Below are 20,771 nucleotides of genomic sequence, written 5' to 3' on the forward strand. Positions count from 1 at the left end.
TGCATCTTCTTCCCTCTTCCCAACCTGGGGCCCTAAGCATAGATCTCAGCGTCCCAGATGCTACCCCACAGCATAGCCCTGGCTGATCACCATGATTCTTGGTCCCCAAACCCACCTCTGCACCACCTGGCCCCACTGCCCCACTCAGGTCCAGCCCACTGAGATGCCCTCCCACCCAGGCCTTGCTCCTGTCCTCATAGTACCCCGTCCTGGGCTCCATCTCCACTGCTCAGGTCTCACTCCCTCCCACCCTGGTCTGCCTATAGCTCTCCACAGAGGGCAAAGCACTACTTGAGTCTGGAGAGGCCTGTCGGAAGACCCGGGGTAAGCGGAGCAGCTCCACACCTGCGACAGTATCAGAGACAACACCTACCCCATGGGTCAGCCCAGGGTCCACCCTCTGGAGCCACTCAGCACCGTCCCAGGACTCCAGCTTGAGATGGCACAGGGCCCTCCAACTGCTCACATCCAGCGCCCATCAGTTGGGAACGACAGGAGCTGCTAGGAGCAGTGGAAGCCGCCTGGGACATGAGAGATGGCTGGCCTTTCAGCACCTGCTCCATGTGTGCCCTGAGCCATGGGTCTGCTTGGCCAGCTTACACCACGCAGCTGTATACATATGACATGCATAGTGCCCAGAGTGGGAGGCACCGAGTGCCTCACTTTGGTCTACCAGGAGCCCCCTTCTTTGCCAAGTCTCTCCAAGGATTTTGCCAAGACTCCCCAAGGATTCTGCTGTTTAGGGGAGAACAGAGGGATGGTGCCCCTGCACGCTAACACCACCCAGGCCGTGATGCCCCAGAAACTGCCCCATGCTTCTCAAGCACGCCACCCCTCAACAAATACATGGGCCCACTCCACAGCGAGCACGATTCACGGCGCAAGCCACCACTGTCCATGGTGCAACACATCCATGGCCCACTCCCTTGTCCTGTTCCAAGACCAGGAAACAGGTGCTGCAGTCACAAGGGCCACTGTGCTACTGCGACAAGGGGGGCTCGTCTAGAGCAGCTCAGGAAGGGCTAGCCCTGTACCCCAAAACACGACTCAACCACCAGCTTGTGCTGCTACTGCAGAGAACAGGGGACCTCGGCCTGGCTGGGACCTTGGGGAAGCAGCATCTGAGTGACCTTTGCCACAAATTTGGTTAAACAGGCCAGGTGCGGTGGTTCACGCCTGTAATCCCAGCACTTTGGGAGGCCGAGGTGGGCAGATCACTTGACGTCAGGAGTTCGCGACCAGTCTGGCCAACATGGTGAAAGCCCCATCTCTACTAAAAATACAAAAATTAGCTGGGCGTGGCAGTGGGCACCTGTAATCCCAACTACTCGGGAGGCCGAGGCAGGAGAATCACTTCAACCCAGGAAGTGGAGGTTGCAGTGAGCTGAGATTGCACCACTGCACTCCAGCCTGGGCAACAGAGTGAGATCCTGTCTCAACAACAGCAACAAAAAAGAATTTGGTTAAACACAGACGTGAAAAAGAGATCTATAGGGACCAATTAAGATGTGAAAAGACACCGGATGCCATTACTCATCAAGGAAATGCAAACTGTAACCATAGTGACCTAGATTGATAGCCATAAAAATATTTTAAAAAATAAAAAAAACATAACCACACTGAGATAGCTCTGTACCCATCAGAGCAGCTAATCTAAAAGAGGCTGACAAGAGCAAGTGTTGGCGAGGACCCAGAACCTCTGTCGTCGTGGGCGGGAATGGACAAGGCTCAGCCACTGTGGAAGCCACCTGGCAGTTTTCTAAAAGGTTAAACAAAGGGTTAAACACACCCAGCAATTCCACTCCCGGGTATACACCCACAAAAACACACTTCCGTACAAAAACTTACACCTGAACATTTATAGCAGAATTATTTAGAGAATCCAAAAAGCAGCAGTAGCCCAAATGTCCGTCAACTGGTGGAGAGAGAATCAAACGATGGAATACGGAGGACCATGCCAAGTGAAAGAAGGCTGCACGTCATGCCACAGGCTGTATGACTCCATTTCTATAAATCCCCAGGAAAGGCAAAACCAAAGAGACAGAAAGCCGACCAGCAGGTGTCCAGGGCTGGAGGTGGGAGTGGGGAGTGGCTGCAGCCGGGCGAGGGTAGAGGGTCAAAACTCACAAAATGGGATGTTTTACAGGATGTTCGCTACACCTTCCCAACTGCCCTTGAGCTCACAGGGGCCGTCTTTGTTGACTCAGGGCACAGGAGCAACATTCTCTGACACACACACGGCAAGTTCTGGAACAGACGGAGGAGAGTCCTGTCCGTTAACCATTTTCAATGCACGAGTGAAAGGGAACTGGCGTAAGACACAAGAACCACACGGAGCAAAGGAAGCACCAAGGCAGAATGGCCCAGCCCACCCCACTCAGGGAGCCCCCACAAACTCATGGCACCAGTCTTCATGGGCCCAGGGAGCACACGACCAAGGCCAGGTGGGAAGGGTATTCTGGAGGAGGGAGCAGCAGGGGACTGGAGCAGGAACTCAGTGCAGCAGCTGCAGAGAGCAGGTGGGCCCCGTCTCTCGCGGTGCAAACCTCTGCAGAGGGGTCGGCCCGGGGCTAACACAAGCACCCTGTCTACTGTCCATGCGAGGCCTCTGCATGTGCAGCTGTGAGCCAGGGATGAGGGCTCAGAAAACAGTGATGATGCTGAGGCCAGTTAGGGTGACAAGGGACAGGAACCAGTTAGGGTGCACAACCCCCCAAGGAACTGTGCCAGGGCAGCCCCAGCTGTGCAAGGCTGAGGGTGACAGGCCTTGAACACACTGGCCCTCCCACCCACCCCGTGGCTCCACGCTCCCTGTGGGCCACGCCATCCAGTGAGGCATTTAACCAGGTTCTGGTAGCTGTCGGGCAGGTCACCTGCAAGACTCCTTTCTTGCCAAGTTGCTTATCCCCCAAGGGTATGGAGAACAAGACTTCATGCCTCAGAGGAGAAGGGCTGAGGGGCCACAGAGCCAGCCTTTCTCTATGATGCCAGGAGGGCTAACCTCAAGTGCCTGTCCCCATGAAAGGCGGCCGTCATCATGGCCAGGCTCCCAGCCACTCTGGCTCACACTGTATCCCCACCCTCCAGCAGGAGACCAGGCCCTTGTTAACAACAGAGCAATTCACTCCTAACATCACGCACGCATGAGGGTGACAGACACAGGACGCATCCAGCCATTAACAGACATGGGCACTAAGGCTAACTCCCGTCGAAATCATGGCCAGCCCTGTGCGGACCATCGGGCAGGGACCCACCTCATAAGAACGCCATGTGGTATCTATAAGCAGAACCCTACAGACACGTGAAGCAGCAGGAAAACGAGACTCCTAAGCCAGGGGGAAAATGAGCCGGCACAAAGACGTGGGAAGCACAGAGATGCCGACTAAACAGACAGGGGCTTTGGAACAGCTACTGTGAACTTGGAATGCTCCAAGCCTGAAGGAAAACAGCTGAAGAGGAAGACGTATGGGTATCGTGAGAGAGCCACGAGTGGCTTCTGGAGCTGAGACACGGAGGATCGGAATGAAACGGCCACTAGGTGGAAGTCACAGCAGGCACCACAGAAGAAAAGGGCAGCGAACTTGAAGACAAAGCCACAGGAGCCACCTAGATGAATCCCACAGTAAGAAGCCTACAGGAAACGAACACCACCTCGGTGACCTGCGGACGACAGCAGGGGATCCCACGTGCAAGTAACTGGAGTCCTGAGGGCGGGCGGGGGATCTGAGAAAAGAGTGGCCAGAGATTCCCAAATGTAACAAATGCTATAAATCCACAGACCCAAGAAGCCTTGTCAACCCCCAGCAGGAAAACTACCAGGTCATGGCGCATCATGAGCAAATCAGCACAGCCACAACAGTCGCCCCAAGTGCCGAGGTGCCGACACTGCACATCAGGAGCCAGCCCCGAGACTGGGAGGGCATCTTCAAAGTGCTGAGGGAGAAACACCGCCAGACTACAATTCCATGCCCAGTGAAAAGAGAAAGGGAAATAAAGATTCGCTCAAACAAATGCTGAGAGAATCTTCTGTCAGCATCTGGCCTGCACTGTGAGGAAGGTTCTAGAAGTTCTTCAGAAGAAGGGAGAGTGACCCTAAATGGACCTGTGGATTTGCAGAGGATGACGTGGGCACAGTGAGCGTGCATGAATAGAAAAGGCTTTTTTCTTATGATGTTTCTGCAAAAGATCATTCAAGGCATAAATTACGGTAGTGAGGCTGGGGTTTTGAATGTGGGGTGCTAAATAGATGGTGATGAGAACACAAGGACTGGGTGGGGGGGATGAGAAAAAACACAGAAAGCAGCTGGGGTGCAGTGCCCTGACAAGCCAATCGAGGGCCCAGGAGGTGAGTGTCGGCTGCAGACAGGCAGAGCCAGCTAGGTCCCTTCACGGTGGGACCAGCTGTCACCCTCTGTGCTCACCAGCCTGGCCTGGTGGGGACGCCTGACAGCACGTGGCCCACCACACCCTCTTCTGGCTGCTCCCTCCAGAGCCGACATGCGTGGTGTCATGGCCGAACACTTGTCAGGGGGGCCAAGCGCCTCGTTACCTCATTTACGAAGCAGGACAGAGGGTCAGGAACAGACCGTAGCACAGGTGATTTCCCTGCTGCCTTAGAAGCTTTGGGGTTGGCCTCAGGCTGCATTAATTAAATAACAGGGTAACTCAGTAGCACATGACACCTGCAGGGTGCTGCCCATCTCACACCCAAGAACACCCGGCAGGGGAAAGCCATGCCTCAGGCCACCGCCTGCCCAGTCTCTGTAGACCCTCTGAGGGGTCATCACCCCCACTGCAGGGTCAGAGGTGACAACCTTCCCTGGGCCCCACACTGGCTGACAAGTCCTCTCAGGCCCTCGAGTGGCAAAAATCCAACTTTCATTACCCAGCATGAGGTATGGAACTGGGAGCTCCTGAGATAGAAAGTCACCCCCGCTGCTGTACTTCAGGCCAGGGCCCCAGGTGGGAGCTGGGGAGCCTGGTAGGGCCGCCACAGCTGGCCTGACACAGTCAGCAGGTCAGCTGGGTCTTCAAGGCTGGGCAGGCAGGCACTGAGCTGTGCCGAGGCTGGTGCTCCCCCGACCCAACTGGACTTCAGACCCTGACTCGGAGAACAGACCTCAACAGGGCAGTGATGCCTGCGCCCTGCGGTCACTTGGCCTGGGCACCCATTGGGGCTACTGAACACAGACTGGGAGACTCCTGCAGGCAGCTCTCCCTCAATGAGGACACTCCCGTAAAGACAGCAATGCCTTTGGGAAAAGGGTCGAGGGTGCAGAGCCTGGGAGGCGGTGAGAGCCCTCAATGCTGAGACAGAGGAAAGGGTGAGGAGGAACCTCTCCAGGGCCAGAATCCCCTGATCCTCTCCCCTCCGGCAAAGAGCACTTCCGGGGATGAAGCAACAGGAAGTGGCTTACGAAATCCACCTCCAGGCTGAGTGACCAGTTTACAGGAAGTGTGGTGGGTGAATCTTCCCCAGGGCACGAGGCAATGTCTGGAGCCATTTCTGGTCCTCACCACTGGGGGCGGGGACAGTCCCCACCATCTGGCTCGGGGGAGGCCAGGGATGTTGCTCAGCACACTGCAGGCAACACAGAACCTCCTGCCCCAAATGTCAAGCAGTGTGGGGGCTGAGAAGCCCTGGGCTGACCCTGCCACGGGAAGCGACCATCAGAGCAGAAAGCAGAAAAATCTATGGGAAAAAAGACCTGCTCCCTTCAACAAATATAAAATATAAATGGAAAAGTTACGGGTGAAGAAGAAGGTGTCTATGATTGTTGGCCAGGCATGGTAGCTCACACCTGTAATCCCAGCATTTTGGGAGGCTGAGGCAGGTGGACTGCTTGAGGTCAGGAGTTCAAGACCAGCCTGATCAACATGCTGAAACCCCATCTCTACTAAAAATACAAAAATTAGCCAGGCATGGTGGCATACGCCTATAATCCTAGTTACTCGGGAGCCTGAGGCAGGAGAACTGCTTGAACCCAGTAGGCAGAGGTTGCAGTGAGCTGAGATCAAGCCACTGCACTCCAGCCTGCGCAACAGAGTGAGACTCCATCTCAAAAAAAAATAAATAAATAAAAAATCTAGGATTGTTTTAAAAACTCTCCAGCAAAGACAAAAACTAGGGAGAGGGCACAGTGAAGAGATGAGACACACAGACAGATGGACGGGGCCCAATCTGGCCAGGTCCCAGGATACCTGCTACCAGCCTGGGGACAATGAGGCCCAAGGCAGCAGGTGCCAAGGCTGCCCCAAAGACACATGATCCTTCCCACCACCCTCCAGAAGCACCCACTCAGCAGAAGTGCCCACTCTCCCCAGGCAGCACGTTCTCCCTGCTGTCTACTGGGCAAGGCCTGCCACTCCACCCCTGATGCAGGAAATGACAGAAAGGAATGCATCTGTTCCTTCTTCAGAAGTCTATCTTGCTGACTCTCCCAAGCACCAGTGTCAGCACACGCGTCCTGATCTTACAGAGCTGGGGTCACCCTGCCAAGCCACGGCGTGTGGTCCAGCAGAGGGAAGGTGAAGTCCCGGGAAGTGCCCTGGACGGTGGCCTCCCCACAACAGGCCCCCCCTTTCCAGTAAAGCACAAATGATTGTGAAACGCTATTCAGGAATCCTCCTTGAGACTTCCTGGCAGGACTGGAGCGGGACATTCAGGCCACGGAGAGTTTAGACAGTGACTCTGAGTGGGGCTGTCTCCGTGAACTACAAAACAAAGGAAGATCTGCCCAGTGGGCTTGGTTGGCTCAGGGACGAGCTAGGGAACTTGGACAGACACATTGTGGACCTCACTGGTTCCAGCCTAGGGAGCCAGGTGGCCACGGTCAGGGCAGAGCAGAGGGCAGGACCCACGGCAGCTCCTCTGCCAGCCTGGGAGGACAGATGGTGTGTTCAGCAGGCCGGGTGGGCCTGTAAGAGCAGGAAAGGGACTCCAACTGGCTACAAGCCAAGTGTAATTCAGTGGCCGGCATAGCAAGTATTTTCTTTCTTTCTTTCTTTTTGGAGATAAGCTCTCACTCTGTCACCCAGGCTGGAGTGCGGTGGTGTGAACACGGCTCACTGCAGCCTCGACCTTCTAGGCTCAGGTGATCCTCCTGCCCCAGCTCCCGAGTAGCTGGGACCACAGGCACACACCAACACACCTGGCTAATTTTTCTATTTTCTGTAGAGATAGGGTTTTGCCATGTTGCCCAGGCTGGACTTGAACTCCTAGGTTCAAGCAACTCGACAGACTCAGCCTCCCAAAGTGCCAGGATTACAGGTGTGAGCCACCGCACGCAGCCCACAGCAGATACTTCTATTTGCATTCACGAAGGTGCATAGAAAGCTTATGGGAAAGGGTTTTTCAGAAATCTTGTAGACAAAAATATGCAGATTGCCCAAAACTGTGGCCTCTACACGTTCCACGCACCTTGCTTGCTTTTCCCAGGACAGCACACTGAGCAGGCCACCTTCCTTTCTGCCCAGTTTCCCGCATCCCCACTTGGAGACTGACCCTCCCTGCACCCTCAGCAATCCTGGATCTGTTTTTTTGTCCCTATGGTTTTGCCTTTCCAGAAAGTCTTATCAATGGAATCACATAAGATGAGTTTCCCGTGGTCCTTGCAACAAATGAGCATAAACTTGTGGCTTAAAACAACGGAAACTGGTTCTCTCACGGACTGGGGGCCAGAAGTCTGAAATCCAAGTGTTAGCAGGCTCCCTCCTTTTGGGGGCTCTAGGGGAGGACCTTTCCTGGCCTCTTCACCTGCTGCAGGCTCAGGCACTCCCTGGCTTGTGGCTGCATCACCCTAATCTCTGCCCACTGGGGTCATGCAGCCTTCAAGTCCTCTTCTGTCTGCATCAAATCTGTCCCTCTCTTACGAGGACACTTGTGATGACAAACAGAGACCACCCAGATAATGCAGGGTAACCTCCCCATCTCAAGATCCTTAACCTAATCTCATCTGCAAAGTCCCTTTTTCCACAGAAGGTTACACTCACAGGTTCCTGGAATCTGCTGTGGCCATGATTCAGCCAACCACCTACTCAGCATGACGCCTTTGAGATCCATCCTGTGTGTTGCCCCGCTGTATAAATACGCCACCTTCCCGTGCATCCATTTGCTGGATGAAGGACACAGGTTGTTTCCAGTCTGGAGAATTAATGAATCAAGCAGCTATAAATACTCATGGACAGGTTTTTCTGTGGACGTGTTTTCATTTCACTTGGTGAACACCCAGGAGCTCGACTGCTGGGTTACAGAGTAGGTGTACATTTAATTTAATATGAAACTGCCAGGCTGGCTCCCAAAGTTGCTGTACCATTTTGTACCGCTGCCGGCAGCGAATGAGAGTTCCTGTTGCTCCCCATCCATGTCAACATTTAGTGCTGTCAGCTTATTTAAAATGTCAGCCATTCTGGTAGGTGTGTGGTGCAGTGACAGCTTGTGGAGGTTCATGTTTGGGTTTCCCTGCTGATTAAGCATGTTGAGCATCTTTTTACAGGCTAATGTGCCATTCTTCTAGCTTCAGTGGGGAAGCTGTATAAATCTTTATCCCATTTTTAAAAATTGGGTCATTTTCTTACTAAGTTTTGAGGGTTTTTTTTTTAATATACAAGAGCTTTATCAGATAAATTTTACATTTTACTCCTAGTCCATGGCTTGGCTTTTCTTTTTTTTTTTTTTTAGACAGAGTCTCGCCCTGTCACCTAGGCTGAAGTGCAGTGGTGTGATCTCAGCTCACTGCAACCTCCGCCTCCTGGGTTGAAGCAATTCTCCTGCCTCTGCCTCTGCCTCTGCCTCTGCCTCTGCCTCTGCCTCCCAAGTAGCTGGGACTACAGGTGCGTGCTACCACACCCAGCTAATTTTTTTGTATTTTTAGTCGAGACGGGTTTTCACCATGTTGGCCAGGCTGATCTCAAACTCCTGACCTCAAGTGATTTCGGCCTCCCAAAATGCTGGGATTACAGGCGTGAGCCACTGTGCCTGGCCTGCCTTTCCATTCTCTTAACAGTATCTCTCAAAATACAGAAGTTCTTAATTTTGATGGAGTGGAATTTTTCAATTTTTTTATTTTATGGGTGGGTCTTGATTTTGTGTCTTAGTTCCTCCCATCTTTTTGGTTGTTGTTGTTGTTGTTGTTGTTGCTGCTGTTGTTTTGAGACAGGGCCTCACTCTGTTGCCCAGGCAGTGGGCAGTGGCACTATCACAGCTCACTGCAGCCACAGTCTCCTGGGCTCAAGAATCCTCCCAGCTTATCCCCAAGTAGCTGTGCCACCATGCCCAGCTACATTGTTTTTTTAACTCTTTTGTAGAGGTGGGGGTCTCCCTGTGTTGCCCAGGCTGGTCTCAAACTCCTGGGCTCAAGCGATCCTCTCACCTCAACTTCTCAAAGTGCTGGGATTATAAGCGTGAGCCATCACACTCCCATCTTTTTTTTAAATAGCTCTATTTTAGGAAAATCCTCCAAACTGCTATTCTTTACCAACTCCCCTCTCCCCTCCCAAACTAGCAGCTCTGGGTAACTCCTGCCTACACCCGTGGCTGCCACAGCCCCCAGTGAAGGGTCTCTCAGATTCCTTTGTCTGCATGCACCCTGGGTCATGACCACAGATGCTCCCTGGATATTCCCCGGATGCCACCGCCCACCTGGCAGTTGCAGTGCAGGGTTTTTGGACACTATCCAGGTCCTTCTTCCAGAAGGCACTCAGCAGGTGAGCAGAAAGTGGCCTGTGTCGCATGGGAAGCCCCTCAGATGTCTGTCCATTCCTGCGTCATAGCTGGGGGTGGGGGAGCTGCTTGGACTCCCTGTCCATAGAAATCACAGCCAAATGACACGCAAGGACTCGTGGTACCACAGACGGCCAGCCTCCATCACTAACCCATTCTCATCCTAAACTGCATGGGATTGGGTTCCGGTTGTTACAACTGAGGAAAATGAGGTACTGAGAGAGGACAGGGCTGCCCGAGGTCACAGCAGACCTCAACCCAACGTCACAGGAAAACTGAGCCCTGGGGTCCCCATGAAGATTTCACAACTTATCCAAACTCACATGATCCCAGGGTAGCAGGATATGACAAACATTTACTACACAATTCTTCAAGTTACAGTGCTTCTATGTCCCTGAGCCCTGCTTCATCAGACAGACAGAAGTCTCCCTCCAAGGGAGGGACAAGCGCCCTGCCTGCCCTGCCCACCCTGCCTGCACCTCCATGGGTCAATCTCCAGGCATGGCCCAGGCCTGCTTCCAGGAGAGTGCATCTCAGAGCCATGCAACCCATGCCTGGCACAAGCCCTCCTGCCAACACCTTAACTTTGCCTTTCCCCCTTATTATTCCACCTTTTGCATCTGCCTTTCTTCAAACAGGGAAAGACGCTGTCGTATGTGGGCACCTGCTGCACAAGTACACTCCATGGGCACCTGGGCCACAGTGTCAGGCCCCTCTGTCCCCTCTAGCGCACTCTGCAGTATCTGAAACAGAGCAAACCTGCAAGTGCCAGTGTGATGGGCACAGAATCTCGTTTGGCAGCCAGATGCTGTGGTGGCTCACGCCTGTAATCCCAGCACTTAGGGAAGCCGAGGTGGGTGGATCACTTGAAGTCAAGAGTTCGAGACCAGCCTGGCCAACGTGGTGAAACCCCCATCTCTACTAAAAACACAAACTTTGGCCAGGCGTGGTGGCAGGTGCCTGAAATACCAGCTACCCGGGAGGCTGAGGCAAGAAAATCACTTGAACCTGGGAGGGGGAGGTTGCAGTGAGCCAAGATCACACCACTGCACTCCAGCCTGGGCAACAGAGTGAGACTCAGTCTCAAGAAAGAAAAATAAAAAATTTAAAAATTAGCCAGGTGTGGTAATGCGCACCTGCAGTCCCAGCTACTCAGGTGCTGAGGCAGAAGGATCACCTAAGCACAGGCGATCGAGGCTGCAGTGAGCCATGGTTCCACCACTGCACTCCGGCAGGGGTGACAGAGATACTGTCTTTAGAACAAAACAAAACAAAACAAAACCGGCAAGGAAGCACATGAGGCTTCACAACCAATGCTCTTTTGCCTCCACCTGTGCTCCTCAAGAGGAGTGCAAGAGTTTGGTGGGGTTTTGTTTTTCTTTTTAATCATTCACTAAAACTCACCAACAACAGGTACTGGACCTAGGAATTTCGAACGGAAGGCCTCCGAGAAGCTGCCCTCTCACCAAACCTGCCTTCTGCCCATGGTCTGCGGTGCCAGATAACAACTGCTTTCCCCCAGACAACAGTGACCATGATCTGATCACATCTGACAATGGAAGAAGCTAAGGGACTGACCTAGGTCACTGGGGTCCTCCAGGGCACAGCATGGGCCTCTCCTAACCCTGGGTTCCTGACGTTTCTGAGGTGAATGAGAACGCTCTAGGGCCTGACATGGGCCATCCCCTCATCAGAGCCCAGGCCAGGCCTCTGTGGGGGTTGGGTCCCTGAGAATGCAGCTCTGCCCTGCCACTGTGCTTCCTGCTCAGGCAGCTAGGAGGTCCCAAACCCCATTCACCTCCATGGGACTATTTGGAGCCTAGCAGAAGCGGCCCATGGGCTCTCCTGTCCCCAGGAGGCCCCTCCAGGCCTCCATCTCAACTCCCCTGCAGACAAGGCCATGCATGTGCCTTCGACCTGTCAGTCTGTAGGGCCACCTCACTTTTGGGCCTTCCAAGCTCAACTGCTGTTAGAACGCCTCCTCTCTGCCACACTCCCAAGGCCACCCGTCCTCAGCCTCACCACAGAGCAGACTGGCCCCTTCTGCCGAGCCCCAGTGCACCCAAGCTTTCCAGCTGCCTCCACCTCTCCCCTGAAAACAGCTAACACTCCACTATGGGAGCCCATCTCCTCCCAGGGCCAGGGAGACCAGGGAGACCAGGTCTGGCCCCCAACTCTAAGGCTCATCTTAGAGGCGAGATTCAGGCCCAGCCCAGGGTGCCCCATGAGGCCTGGTGGTTGGAGGCAGAGGGTATCCCTTGCCCAAATTCGTGCCACATTCACAGTCACTGGGAAAGCTACGGGGATGGGCCGGGCGTGGTGGCTCACACCTGTAATCCCAGCACTTTGAGAGCCAAGACGAGCGGATCACGAGGTCAGGAGATTGAGACCATCCTGGTTAACACGGTGAAACCCCATCTCTACTAAAAATACAAAAAATTAGCCGGGCGTGGTAGCACACGCCTATAGTCCCAGCTATTTGGGAGGCTGAGGCAGGAGAATTGCTTGAACCCAGGAGGCAGAGGTGGCAGTGAGCCAAGATCACACCACTGCACTCCAGCCTGGGCAACAGAGCGAGACTCTGTCTCAAAAAAAAAAAAAAAAAAAAAAAAAAAAGCAAGCAAGCTACGGGGATGAAAACAGTTAAGGCACTCTCCTGGATGCATCACGAAGCCCCTCAGCCACTGTTTCTCCCTGAGAGCACAGCCACCCCCTGCTGACCTTGGCAGGAAGCAACAAGCCCCACAGCACAAACACCCCCAGGCTGCCCTGCAGAGGGGTCTCCACCTCGGGTGGGAGCCCTGCAACCTGGGAAGGAATCTGGGGAGGGGCTTCTGTGTGAAGCTTAGCTCAGGGCCCCAAGGGCGGTCAGTGTCAGGCACTGGCTCAACAGGGGCAGGAAGAGAGAGCCTGCTGAGCACCTCGTCCTCAGGCCACTCGGCCCCGTTTCTAACAGTCTATGTACAACAGACCCATCCAAGATGTACTCTGTGACCCAGAGTAGGGGTGCGGTCCTGGGAGTGTCCACTGTGGATGTGACCCAGGTCAGAAGGAGATGGCAGCTTGCCAAGCTCCCAAGGCACACACTCAGGACCCAGGAGGACTGTCCTTCCTCCTCCGGTGGTCGGCCACACTCACCAAGGCTGCCCCTGAGGCCCTCAGAGACCCAGGCGGTTCTGAGAAGGGAGCCTGTCTCTGAAGCAGAAACCACGCCCTTTCACGGGGCCCCTGTGTCACGTCAGCCGCCTGGATGATTCACAGCTCCGCACCAGACTCAGCTCTTACCGCCTCATCTCATTGTCTGCTCACTGCACCCTCTGCAAAGCACCCAAACCCCTGTCCCAGAAGATGGGCAAAGATCACAGAAAAATAAAAGAGGCTGCCAAGAGAATCTGGCACCCTTCAAGGCATGACCCGTGGTCCCCAGCCAGTACGCACTGCAAGGGTGCTCTTAGGTCCCCTTCCCAGTTTGAACCTGCAACCTGGGAGCTGCCACATCTGGACCTCAGGGATGTGACCTTGCCAGCCACAAAGGTTGGCATCGGGTCCTGCCTGCCACCTCACCCACATGCACCTCTGCAGCCAACCAAAGCCTTCCAAGATGCTGGCCTCCACCGTCAGCTACAGGCCATGCTGACACCTCCGATGCTTCCACCACCACGCAGCAGGTAAATCCTAATCACTCAGGAACACGAAGAAGGCCCTGTGCATGTAGACCCTGCTGCTCAGACCCCGCTACCCCCCCAGGAGACCCCCTGAGAAAGGAGTAACTGCTTCTGAGCCATTGCCCATATGGGCTGGCATTCCCCATAAAAACCCATCGAGGGCTCCAGAGGCTTCTGGGAACATCTGGACAATCCAACCACCCCAGAGAGCAGGGTCACCCCTCAAATGGGCAGGCCCAGTGAGGACAGAGCAAGCGTTACTTATGTGTCCTGAGGTGGGCATCAAGCACGAGAGCCAGGCCTCAGTCTTCCTTCGTGCTTGAGGAACAGCTGGGTTTGGGGGACAGTTGCCCTCAGCATGGCCATGAACCACCTTGAGTGCTTAGGATACGCACAGATCCCTGAATGTGCTGTCTCAGGAAAATCCTCCACCTTGCTGGGTCTGACAGAGGCAGCTGCATGAAACCAGCCCACTTTTAACTTTAGAGACAGAACCTGATGTGGCCACGGCCAGGCTGCACTAGCCCCTCAGGGAGGCCCCAGGCCAGATAAGCACTGCCTGCATCTTCCACTGAGGAACATCTCTGGGACGAGGACCCATGCAGCTGCCTGATGCTCAGGTTCATCACCAACAGCACCAAGTTGTTCCTCTGGAGAGAATGAATCAGTCCCTTCAGATCCTCATCCTCCTGAAAGTTGAGCACATGGCTTCTAACAGGCCCAGGTGCTTACCTTCGGAACAACGGGATCTTCTATTACCCAGAAAAACAAAGTAGAGCCTTCCCGGTACAATCTGTACTTTCAGAATCCGAACACTCAGGAGCTGTGCTCAGAACCTGGCTGGCAGGGCCTGCTCTGCCCCATCCAGCTGTGGTCCCAGCCACCAGACTCCAACCTACCCTGACAGGAGCCCTGTGCCTGCCGGCCCCACCTCACTCTGGCCACAACCAGGCTGGCAAGTGTCCACCGTGGTCCCTGCCCAGTAATAACCTCAGCAGTGTGGTATGGTGTGGGCATCCTCACCTGGTGGGCCCATCCTGAGAAACATGCCTGAAGGCACCTGGCAGGTGAGCAGGGAGAGAGGTAGGTCCCAGCCCGCCTCTCCACCTGGGTCTTATCTCACAAAAGGATCGGCCCTGTTATTGGGTTAGGTCGTGGGTAAGCGTACACCAAGATCCGCCAACTGACTTCTTCCCAGAAAGATGCCTGTCCTTCAGAGCAAACGGCCTGACAAGAAATGTCACCAAACTGGACTCCTCCCCACCAGCAGCATAGAACCCAGAGCACAGCTCCCACAGAGCCAAAAGGAGACCACACAGCAGGAAGCATGTGGCACTGCCAAGCTGGATAGGAGCTGCAGAGGCAGCCTGTGACCAGCGGGGCATGTGCTGGCCAGGGCTGGCCCAGGGCAAGTCCCCAAACCTCAGAGTACCCAGGAGGCCCTGGGGCTCAGGATCCAGGGCTCTAGGGAGGGGTTGCATGCTCCCAGCATCCACGGGGCGGGGGCTAGAACAGAACATGCTCTGCCAGGTGCTCAGCACCCACACACCCTCAAAAGTCTGATCGCAGGGACCTTCTATGGACCGGGCTGTGCATCTTGAGGGCCAACTTCAAGCAAAGGAAAGCCTGATCACAGGGAACTTCTATGGACAGGGCTGCGCATCTTGGGGGCCAACTTTAAGCAAAGGAGGAGACTGAGGCTCAGGGAAGCCAGGTGCCTTGCTTAAGGCCACCAGCTCAGTAAGTGGCAGGGCTTGAGCTGAAACACAGGACTCTCCCAAAATGACGAGGCAATGGCACCCTGCTATGTCAGAATGTGTCTTTTCTCCTTCCAAACTGACGGACTGACTCTTCACAGGCACAGGTCATGCATCCTGGACCGGCTGACCAGTGTCCTGAACTGAAGCTGTGCAGGCGCGGGTCCCTGCATCTGCAGACCGACTTCCGTCATCCCGCCTGCAGGGGGTGTGGAGGAGCCTTGCCTGACAGCCGGAGGGAGCCGGAGTCTGAAATCTCAGCTGCTCTTTTTACAGAACGTTTTGTCACCTGCCTTCAAATAAAAGCGCCCGATTTCGGCTCAAGGTGACATGGATTGGGTATTTGCCTAGCAGCTGACACACACCAGAAAGCAGGAGACAGCAGGAGCTCTGCCAAGTGTGCTGTGGATCTAGGTCAGAACATGGTGCAGGTGTGAGCAAGGGGGCGTCCTCCCAGGAACGCTAGCACAATTCCAGAAGTTTCAAGAGAACGCTGAAGTTCAGCCAGGTCAGACAACCACCTGACCGCGGACAGATTTAGAGAAAGTCATGCAGGCCTAGGCAGACCTCGGGCTGGCCGCCCCGGGTGCTCCCATCCCCCTCATGTTAGCCCCTGGTTCCCCCAACCACCACTCACTCCTGCTGGGACGTCAAGAGCCCCAGGTTCTTGGCTGCTGCCATCCAAGACCTGAGCCTCTCCCAGCCAGCTCTGGCACCTTCTCTAGTTTCCTCACAGGGGAATCTTACCCAAGTATCTATTGGATCACTCCCTGCACACCCCAGCTGCCTGATAAGGCCGGCAGGCTTAGCCCTGCAGCCCCCAGCAGCCCACGCTGGCCCCTTCATGGTACTCACACTCAGTGCTGTGTGACCCCTGTGCCTACTGCAGTCTAGATCCTCCTGGGATCCACCCGGCCAACACCTCCCCCAAGGCCTCATCAGAGAGGCTTTCCAACTGTGAGGGCTCACTGGGGCCCCGGCCCCTGGCTGTGAGCATCTCACTGATTGGGGTGCGAGGTTGGTCTCTTCCCACCTAAAGGGGAGTTCCAGGAGGAGGCAGTCCCTCCTGTTTCTGCTGACCCCTGGGGCTGATGGCCTAGCACTAGGACAACAGAATAAGGGCTCAGACGCGCACTGAGCAGAGATACGGAGCTGGCCCTGACCACGCTGTGGGGCCCGTGCTGGTCCCTCAAGCCTCCAGCCACCTGCACGCGGGGCCAGCCAGGCCAGGTGAGACAGAGCCTTGCTTACACGCCAGCTGCGTCTGAGAGCAGAGAACCCTGCTGTCGCCTTCTCTCCTGGACGCAATCTAAAACAATCTCAACTTACAAAAAACCTGCAAGAACAGTACAAAGAACAGCCATATTCTGTGACGTTTCGCCCACCTGCCCCCCCCCCCCCCACCTATTATCCACATACTTAGATGTAGCAACACACTTGCTTCTTGAACCATTTGAGCGCCGGCTGGAGACTTTGCCACACTGTGCCCCTAAACACAGCATGTTTCCTGAGAGTAAAAATACTCTTCTGGGCCGACACAGCGGGCACCAGCTTCACATTTATTATTAATATGACACTTCAAGCCACCGTCTGTCTCCCAGGTCATTGCCTGACTTGGTGGTGACCTCACATTGTCCTCCCCGCAGCAGGAGCCCATGGGCAGTGGCACACTGCACTCAGCTGCCCTCATCAGCTGCCTCTAATCTGCAAGTTTCTTGGCCGAATATTCTTCAACATTCAATGTTTTTGGGTAACACAGACCCCTCCTCACTTTCTTCATCAGAGTGTGCTGGATTTTGGGTCTGCCTGGTGTCTCCTGAGACCAAATGCGTGGTATGTTCCCGGCCAAGAGCCACATGGTGACCACGGCCCTCGGAAGGCATCCCACCCTCATCAGCCATGAGCTCTGACAGCCCAGACAGCGCTTCCCCGTGCCACAACCCTCCTCCCCTCACATCTCCCAGCAGGTACCCACTGCACACCCGCAGCCCCAGGTGTAGTGCCCGCCATCTGCAGTTTGGCTATGGTGGCCATAAAACCCTGGTTCTATCTCCACTGGCCTGGGGAGGAGCCCCCTCTCTCCCCGGTCTCACACATGCTCACCACCGGCAGCAGGTGACATTCTCACACATGCTCACCACCAGCAGCAGGATGGCTAGCATCACACATCAATGTGGTTAGTCTACAGTATCCAGCTGTTTGGCCAAACAACAGTCTAGATGTTGCCATGAAGGTATTTTTCAGATGAGATTAACATTTTAAATCAGTAGACTGTTTTGTTTTTTCCTTTGAGACAGGGTCTTGCTCTGTCGCCCAGGCTGGAGTGCAGTGGTGTGATCACAGCTCGCTGCAGCCTTGACCTCCCTGGCTCAAGCAATCCTCCCACCTCAGCCTCCCAAGTAGCTGGGACTACAGGTGCTCACCACCACACCTGGCTAATTTTTTTTTTTTTTTTAGTAGAGATGGAGTCTCACTATGTTGCCCAGGCTGGTCTTGAACTCCTGGGCTTTAGCAATCCTTTTGCCTCAGCCCCATAAAATGCTGGGATTACAGGTGTGAGTCACTGTGCCCGGCCAAAATCAGTAGACTTTGAGTAAAGCAGATCACCCTCCAAAGTATGGGTGGGCCTCGTCCAATCAGTCGAAGGCCTGGAGGGCCTCTGGCAGAAGGACTCTAGGCTTGAGCTGCAACATCCACTGTAACCTAGGTCTCCAGCCTGCCGTCCTGCCCTGCAGATTTTGGCCTTGTCCCCCCAACCCCATAAATGCTTAAGCCAATTCATTAAAATAAAGATGGACCAGGCACAGGGGCTCATGCCTATAATCCCAGCACTTTGGGAAGCCAAAGCAGGAGGATCGTTTGAGCCCAGGAGTTGGAGACCAGCCTGGGCAACATAGTAAGACCCTGTCTCTACAAAAAAAAACAAAAGATTAGCCCGGGTGTGATGGCACACACCTGTGGTCCCAGCTATGCAGGAGACTGAGGCAGGAGGATTGCTTGAGCCTGGGAGGTTGAGACTGCAGTACAGCCTGGGTGAAAGTGTGAGACCCAGTCTAAAAAATAAATAAAATAAAGATGACTTTATATTTACCTACCTACCTCTCTTCTCTCTAAATATACATATACACACACTCCCTTCAGATTCTGTTTTGAGAGCCCTGACCAATACAGACTCACAGGCTACCTTTTGCAAATGGCCTGGAGCACGACACTGCCCTTAAAGTCTTCATGTTCAGATTGTCCCAGGCTGGCTTTTTGTACTGGCTCCTGGCTCTTCCCCAACCTCCTCTGAGCCCCCACTGAGACTATGACACTAGGAGAGGATCCAGCCTCCACCTGGCCTGTTCTGGCCACACCATGGGGTTACCTACCTCTGTGAGGAAGCCACATTCGGTGACCTGGAAGCTTCCTCATCCGTCATGGTGACGCTGCTTACAGAGGTCTCCTGCACGGGACAGCTCCCCACTGCCCTATGTGCAAGGACGGCCATTCCTGCATGGCTCAGCCTAGGGGTGTCCTTGAATTTGAGTGGGATGAAGGAACATATCTGTTTTTCATAAACTAAAACGTAGCATTTCCTTCCATTTGAAACATAAGCAATAAGCTACAGTGGTATCAGCACTATCTGTGCCTCTGACGTGCTGTTAGTGCATCCAACGATGGTTGTGCTGCTATCTGGAAATGCCACTTCAGCTCACCACTAATTATGGCAGTGAGACTCGCTACTCAATCTCATTATTAATGTGTTAAAAGAGTCAATCTGTTACTGGGTCACATATTTCTTTTGAGCGACTGATAACTCTCCTGACACACAAGTGTGCCCTCTCCTCCTCTCTGCCAAAGGCATCCCCAGACCTCTCAACTACCAAGGAGGGGAGGTGACAGAAGCTGAAGCTGGCAGAGGACAGCTCAAAGTCAGAGAGCAGGGCTGGAGTCCAGCAGCCAGGCCCAGGCCCAGCTCCACTGCCCTCTAAGCGGCATGGCCTTGGGTGGATGAGTGAGCCTCTCTGAGCCTCAGTTTTCTCTTCTGGAAAAATGGGGCCGTGAAGTCCTACTGGCCAGGCTGCGATGACACCAGGAAAGGCTAGGACAAGTTCATTCCCCCACTCCTCTCGTGATTCCTCCCCTCCAAATGAGAAGCCATTTCATTTGCTTCCCACTCTCCAAATGAAAAACCATGACCTTGTCACCTGCTGCTCCTAATCCCCAGGTGGCTTCTAAAGCCAACAGTGACAAGCAGAGGGAAGAGCAGGCTGCCTTCATCTTCCCCTCTGAGACCAGACCACAAGGGTGACCGAGAAGGAAAGATGGAGCTTATCCCATGGAGACAAGCCACTTCTACAAGTCCAGGGATTTGTCTGAGATAATAAAGGAATGGGGCTGGGGATCCCATCAGGGCAATTCAGAAACCCTGGTGAAAAGAAGGGCCGCTGTCACCAGAGTGGCCCACCAGGCCAGGGGGAAGCTGTGCCCACACCTTCCAGAAAAGATGGGCTCTGTGCTGCGGCCCTGAGGGGCTTGCCCTGGGCCCTGGGCCCTGGGCAGCATAACAATGCTTCTGGCCCCTCTGAGGCCAGGGCTGTGCTGTCACTGCTGGCCAGGGCAGGGAGGGCTGGCTCCCCAAATGCAGGGCCTGGTGCTCCAACTTGGGTGGAAAACAGAGACCCTGAACTGGGAGTGAGCTGCCGCACTTGGGAGGAGAGAATGACATGAACATGGTGTACTCTCAACCTCTGACCCATGCCGGCAACCCGACAGGCAAGGCACGCAGAGCGACTGCAGCCAGACGGCCCCACACTCCACAGACGCCTGGAAGGGAGGCGTGTGTCCAGCTGCCTCCACCTGGACTCCCAAGGCTCAGTTGGCCCTGCCTCAGGCCCTGCCCCAGAAGTGCCCAGCTCCCTAACAGGGGCTAGGGAAGAAAGTGGCCTACAGGCCCACCAGCAACCCCATCCCTTTCTCATGGCCTGGGAAAGGCCTGCTGGGTCACTGACCGTTCCTCATAGCTCTTTGCTCTCTTGTCCCCACACACAGATGTCCCCCAGTGGGGACAATCCTGAAGACACTTGAAAGGTGATCTAACCTACGAGGGCACAGTAAAGTGAGTTCATGGCCTCTTGTCCCAAGCAGGTAGACAGAAACAACAATCAGTACCAGAAATCCATCCAAGGACAGGCAGGTCCACACAGACCAGAGGCCCCCAAGATATCTCCAGGTCTTTCTCCCTTATTCCAACCTCACTCCTCCTCTCCACTGCCCAGAGTGAATCGCCACAAAAAAAAAGTTTCTGTTTGGAGACTGAGGCAGGAGGATCGTTTGAGCCCAGGAGTTCAAGGTTATAGTGAGCTGTGATCAAGCTACTGCACTCCAGCCTAGGCAACAGAGCAAGACCCTGCCACGAAAAAAATTTTAAAAAGAGGGGAGGGGAAGGGGAGGGGAAGGGAAGGGGAGGGTCAAAGAGAGAGAGAAAAAAAAGAAAGAGAGAAAAAGGAGAGATTTGGATGTAGACGGTGCCAGCCATGGCAGCATCAGCTCCCAGCCCACGTAGGAAGGAAAGGAAGAAAGTTAGTTTCTTTTTTGTTTTTTTTTGGTTTTTTTTTGAGACGGAGTCTTGCTCTGTCACCCAGA

At 54.4% G+C, this 20,771-nt stretch overlaps 1 protein-coding gene across 1 annotated transcript in view; it reads right to left on the minus strand.

The window, feature by feature from the left end:
- Nucleotides 1-20,771, minus strand: part of ELL (elongation factor for RNA polymerase II) — an 82,087-nt gene that overhangs the window by 33,489 nt on the left and 27,827 nt on the right. The window lies entirely within an intron of this gene.

The sequence above is a fragment of the Gorilla gorilla genome, chromosome 20, assembly GCF_029281585.2.
Source record: "Gorilla gorilla gorilla isolate KB3781 chromosome 20, NHGRI_mGorGor1-v2.1_pri, whole genome shotgun sequence".
NCBI classification, from domain to species: Eukaryota; Metazoa; Chordata; class Mammalia; order Primates; family Hominidae; genus Gorilla; species Gorilla gorilla.